We start from the raw sequence: 6,176 nt of genomic DNA on the forward strand, positions 1-6,176 counted from the left end.
AGTGCAGTGGCGTGATCTCGGCTCACTGAAAGCTCCGCCTCCCGGCTTCATGCCCTTTTTTTTTTTTTGTATTTTTAGTAGAGACAGGGTTTCACCGTGTTAGCCAGGAAGGTCTCGATCTCCTGACCTCGTGATCCGCCCACCTCAGCCTCCCAAAGTGCTGGGATTACAGGCGTGAGCCACTGTGCCCGGCCGAAGAGGCCTATTTTCACAGAAAGAAACACTGGTTATTGAAAGGAGCATGTGGCTCCCTGTGGTAAGTGTTTTAAAAGGATATTTAGAGGCTACCAAGGGGATAAAGTAAAATAAGCTACATTACTTTTCTGAAGGAGGAGTATCCTTGTTAACTTAGGGGTAACTAAGGAAGGCTAACTCTAGGGAACTTCCAGAGAAGGAGCCTATAGCCACTTACTATGCTGTTAGACAAGATTGCTCAAAGGACTCTCAATGGAGACTATAATAGTGTGTCTTTAGACCTGGGAGGTAAATGATGGCTTAGGTGTGGAGTAATATTCTTCTAAGATGGAGACAGGTTTAAGAAATCTCAGCTCTTATTAGAATTGAATCCTAGAAAACAAAAATTATATAACCCAAATATTCCAGATTATTCCTGCTGGTAAGATGAGATCACATGTACACTTGTATCCAAATTTCATCAGCTGCAAGCCCTCACCTGCTCACAGAGGAATTTCAACCCCTTCCAAGGACTCTCTGGTTATTTCTGGCTGTTTTCAGAAGAGTTGTTTGCCACATGTGTTTGTAACAAGTTCACTTACGTTCTTATACTCTAGCCTCCTAGCCAAAGCACCTTATCACTGCCTCTGCTGCAGATGCCCTTTGTGCAAACAGCATTGTCTGAATCAAGGGTACTGGCTCCCTATTTTCACAAAGTTTCCAGTCCTTGAGGTACTGGGATCTAGGCCCCTCACCCAACTCTACAATAATTTTCTAACTTTGTACCTAAACAGCATTATTTCAGCCCAGAACCACATAAAGTCCTTCAAGAAACTGACTCCCTCAGCTTTGGCCATATACCCTTCTCCCCCACCAGGCCTCAAATCCAAAGATTCAGCCATAGCACCAGCACTCTACCTTACCTTCTTTTCTTTCCAGCTTTCATTCTCTTTTTCTGTGTGCTCCAGCAAATAACAACAAATGAAAACCAAGTTATCACTCCTCCTTCAGCCCAACCCCCAGTCTCCATGCATATGAATTTATGCAAATAGATAAAAGAAGGGATGGGGGACGTGTCATCTAATTTCTCTCGGACAAGGTTCTGGCACTACCTTCCTTCAGCCCAGCCAAGACACTGCTACACATATAATAAAACATAGGCTATGTTTCTATTAGAGCTGGGTGGGAATAGGAACAGCAATTCAGAGGAAGGAAATAGTGGTGTAAAACGAACCACCACTTCAGAAAGAGGATTACACTTTGAAAACATTAGTGGCGGCCAGGCGCGGTGGCTCACGCCTATAATCCCCATGCTTTGGGAGGCCAAGGCAGGTGGATCACAAGGTCAGGAGTTTCAGACCAGCCTCACCAACATGGTGAAACCCTGTCTCTCTCTACTAAAAATACAAAAATTAGCTGGGCATGGTGGTGCGTGCCTGTAATCCCAGCTACTCAGGGGGCTGAGGCAGGAGAATCCCTTGAACTCGGAAGATGGAGGTTGCAGTGAGCTGAGATGGTACCATTGCACTCTAGCCTGGGTGACAGAGCGAGACTCCATCTCAAAATAAAAAAAAAATTAAATTACGTTAGTGGCTCCACTTGTCTTTCTTTTTACTGGTATCTTTAATTTTTTCAGGTTTAATTTAAATATTGGGTCAAATTCTTTTGTTCCTTCATATTTAGATCCAGAAGAAGGCAGAAATTCATATTCATGGCTGAACAACTACTAGGTAAAATTTTTTTAAATCCCAAAATGCTATGGAAAGTGACTGACAGTGTTGGATTTGGCAGACCATTTCGCCTTAAAATAATTATATTTCATATCTGCAGCTGAAGCCTCTGTTCCATATATTGGTGGAATATCTTTTCAGGGCAAAGCAGTCTTAATACTAAGACAGTATCACTCTTGAACTGAAGTTTTTGCAACACTGATGAAGTGCAAGTAGCCCTTTTTATTGTAATCACAATATGCAGATTTTCAAGCTGAAAAAAGTAGTTGAACTATTACCTCATGTCTTGAAGTAGAAGAATTTACAGACTTGATTTGTTAGATAGCATTACCTATGAGGGAAATGACATTGAACTCCACTTCAGTTGGTATGTAGTGAATAGACAGACAAAAGTGGAGAGGAGGAAAGTTCTGGAAGCTGTGGGTGAGAACAAAGGAGATCTTAAAATCATAAGAATTCTTGAATATTAAGAGTTGCTGACAACATAGAGGAGAGCTGGGAGTTAGTAAAAATATTGTAAAAGGTGGAAAGTGTTATAATGAGAAAGCAAATGTCTAGATTGACCTAGAACAGTGATTCTTAACTGAAGGAGATTTTGCTCCCTAGGGAAAGTTTGGCAATATCTGAAGACATTTAAAAAATAAACTTAAAAAATTTTTACAGTATTTTAGAGTTACAAAAAAAGTTGCAAACATAGTACAAACACTTGCCTATATCTTGACTCAGTTTCCCCTATTGGTAACGTCTTACGTTGGTATGATGTATTGTTACAAGGAACAGATATTGACACATTATTAACTAAAATTTATTCTTTATTTCAGTGTCCTTAGTTGGTACTTAATGTCCTTTTACTGTTTCAGGACCCCACCCAAGAAACCACATTGTATTTAGCTAGACTTCTCTTGGCTACAACAGTTTCTCAGACTTTGTTTTTGATGACATTGACAGTTTTGAGGAGTACTGATTAGGTATTTTGTAGAATATCTTTTATTTGGGATTTGCCTAATGTTATTATTTCACTCTGTTGCCCAGGCTGGAGTGGAGTGGCATGATCTTGGCTCACTGCAAACTATGCCTTCTGGGTTTAAGGGATTCTCCTGCCTCAGCCCCCAGTAGCTGGGAGTATAGGCACCCACCACCACGGCTGGCTAATTTTTGTATTTTTAGTAGAGACGGGGTTAGGCCATGTTGGCCAGGCTGGTCCGGAACTCCTGACCTCAGGTGATCCGCCCACTTTGGCCTCTCAAAGTGCTGGGGTTACAGGCGTGAGCCACTGCACCTGGCCAAAGTTTCTTCATTGTCAAGTTATTTTCCTGTCTTTCCATACTATACTCTTTGAAAGCAAGTCAGTATGTGCAGCCTTTACTCAAAGGGTGAGGAATTATGTACTACCTCCTTGAGGGAAGTGTATCTACATAAATTACTTAGAATTCTTCTCTGTGGGAAATTTGTATCTTCTCCCATATCTATTCATTAAGCCATCATTTCTTTTACATCATTATGGACTCCTGGATATTCTTTACAAACATTTTTTTATTTTTGCAAAAGGACTGGGGAGGGTGCTTCTGGCATCCTGTGGGCAGAGACCAGGGATGCTGTTCAATATCCTATAATGCACAGGACAGATCCTCACAAAAATAATTATCTGGCCCCAAATGCCAATAGTTCCCGAGAGTCTCTGACTACTCTCTCTGCTACTCTCACAGTCTCATACTCTGTTAGGAGGTGCTGCTTATGGAAATGCAACTCTAAGTTTATAATCGAAGTCAGTGAATAAAAGTTGTGTTTTCAGAAAACTTGGTTGGAATTTAGAAAATGAATAATTCTTTTGGTGTTCTGTAGACATCCAGTAGGAGGTTTTGTCTCTTTAAGGCTCTGTATAAACAAAATGAGCTGCAAAGTTGAGGCAGCTACCCAGACTACTCAAATCCAGTGGTATCCTCCACCTACCACCCTGTTATTGAAGAAAAGTTTTGGCTCAGTGTGTACAGATTGGCAGTCGGTATTGGAAGAATTTACTGAATATTTACTTAACACCAATGTATGTGTTCCAGAGGCTGAGGAATCAGGAGAGGCTTTGGAATGAGGCTGGAGGTGGGAAAGGCAAAATTAAAAAGAAAATGCCACTTCCTTCAAAGTCTACCTCCCTACATGGCATCTATTCACTTTCCTGCCTTGCATTAGAACAATTGTACTCTACTGAGGTCAATTTTGCTTCTATAAGACATTTGGCAATCTCTAGACATGTTTCTGGTGGTCACAGCCTTGGAGGGGGTGCTACTAATATTTAGCAGGTAGATATCAGGGATGCTGTTAAACATTCTGCAACGTACAGGGAAGCTCCTCCCAAAATTATCCAGCCCAAATATCAATAGTGCCAAGTTTGAGAAACCCTGGACTAGAAGGAAAAGAAAACAATCTTTCAGTTTGATCAAATTAATTTCTGACAACCAAAGGGAAGTATATGTCTTGGTATATCCCCTCTTAAATGTGTGTGTGTGTTGTTTGTGTTTCACCAATCCCTTTTATCTACTGCTTTGACCAGATTACTCTTGGTGTTGTAAACATTTCAGAGCATAGGTGTACTTAAATAAAATCAGACTTTTTACCCTGGACTATACTACCCTGAAAAACCAGTCCCTCCTCACCTCTCTGACTTCTTTCCATGTCACCTCTGCCCTTAGTTCTCTAGTTCTCTATGATCCGTCCGTCCAGTTGTACAAGGCCCAAGCCCAGACTGGCTTTATGACTTTCGCTCTTGATGATCCTTTTTTTTTTTTTTTTTTTTGAGACAGAATAGTGGTCGGTCTTGTTGCCCAGGCTGGAGTGCAATGGCGTGATTTTGGCTCACTGCAACCTCTGCCTCCCGGGTTCAAGCGATTCTCCTGCCTCAGTCTCCCAAGTGGCTGGGATTATAGGTATGAACCACCACACCTGGCTAATTTTGTAATTTTAGTAGAGACAGGGTTTCACTATGTTGATCAGACTGATCTGGAACTCCTGACCTCAGGTGATCCACCCACCTCAGCCTCCCAAAGTGCTGGGATTATAGGCGTGAGCCACCATATCTGGCTCTTGATGATCCTTCTAACTAGACCATTCTCCCCTTGACCTGGGCCTGACTGAGTCCCTTTTATTATTCACATCTTAGCTCAAATGTTGACTTGGCAGCTAGGTCTTTCCAAATCACCTTATTTAAAGTACACCTTAAGGCTAGGTGCGGTGGTTCATGCCTGTAATCCCAGCAGTTTGGGAGGCCGAGGCCGCTGGATCACTTGAGGTCAGGAGTTCGAGACCAGCCTGGCCAGCCTGGTGAAACCTCGTCTCTACTAAAAATATAAAAATTAGCAGGGCATGGTGGCACATGTCTGTAATCCCAGCTACTTGGGAGGTGGAGGCAGGAGGGTTGCTTGACCTGGGAGGCGAAGGTTGCAGTGAGCCAAGATTGCACCACTGCACTCCAGCCTGGGTGACAGAGCAAGACTGTGTCTCACATAAATACATAAATAAGTAAATAAAATAAATAAAAATAAAAAAATACACCTTGAGGCTGGTCCAAAGATAGTAATTTATCTCAATTGATTGTTCACAGTCAGTTACAGATCAAACTCCTTGTTCTACTCTTTCACACCTTCTCACTACTACACTAGACTAAAAGAAAAAAAAAGTACAGCTTTACACAAAAATGCACTTTTAATTTCATAGTCACGTTTTATGTTGTCTATGACATATCATTTTCTGAAGTTATCTCATTTGGTTGTCTTATACATCAACATATAAGCTCCCTAAGGGAAGTGACCTGTCTCTTGAGTTTGGCACCATATCTGTGTTCCCCACTCCCAGTTGGTCACAAAGTCACAGTTAAATAAATATTTATTGAATGACTGTGTGAATGAGTTTGAGGTAAAGATTTAAAATTTCTTGAAATTCTAAATTTGTGGAACACATTTCTTGTTGTTATTTCCTTAGCCTCTTAAAAATGGAAAATTGGGGGCCAGACACGGTGGCTCAAGCCTGTAATCCCAGCACTTTGGGAGGCCAAGGAGGGTGGATCACGAGACCAGGAGATCGAGACCAGCCTGGCCAACATGGTGAAACCCTGTCTGTACTAAAAATACAAAAAATTAGCCAGGCATGGTGGCGGGCGCCTGTAATCCCAGTTACTCGGGAGGCTGAGGCAGGAGAATCACTTGAACCCCGGAAGCGGAGGTTGTAGTGAGCCGAGAACGTACCACTGCCCTTCAGCCTGGGCGGCAGAGCAAGACTGTCTAA

Source organism: Rhinopithecus bieti, unplaced genomic scaffold (genome assembly GCF_001698545.2).
Source record: "Rhinopithecus bieti isolate Rb0 unplaced genomic scaffold, ASM169854v2 scaffold_30476, whole genome shotgun sequence".
In the NCBI taxonomy this organism is placed as follows: domain Eukaryota; kingdom Metazoa; phylum Chordata; class Mammalia; order Primates; family Cercopithecidae; genus Rhinopithecus; species Rhinopithecus bieti.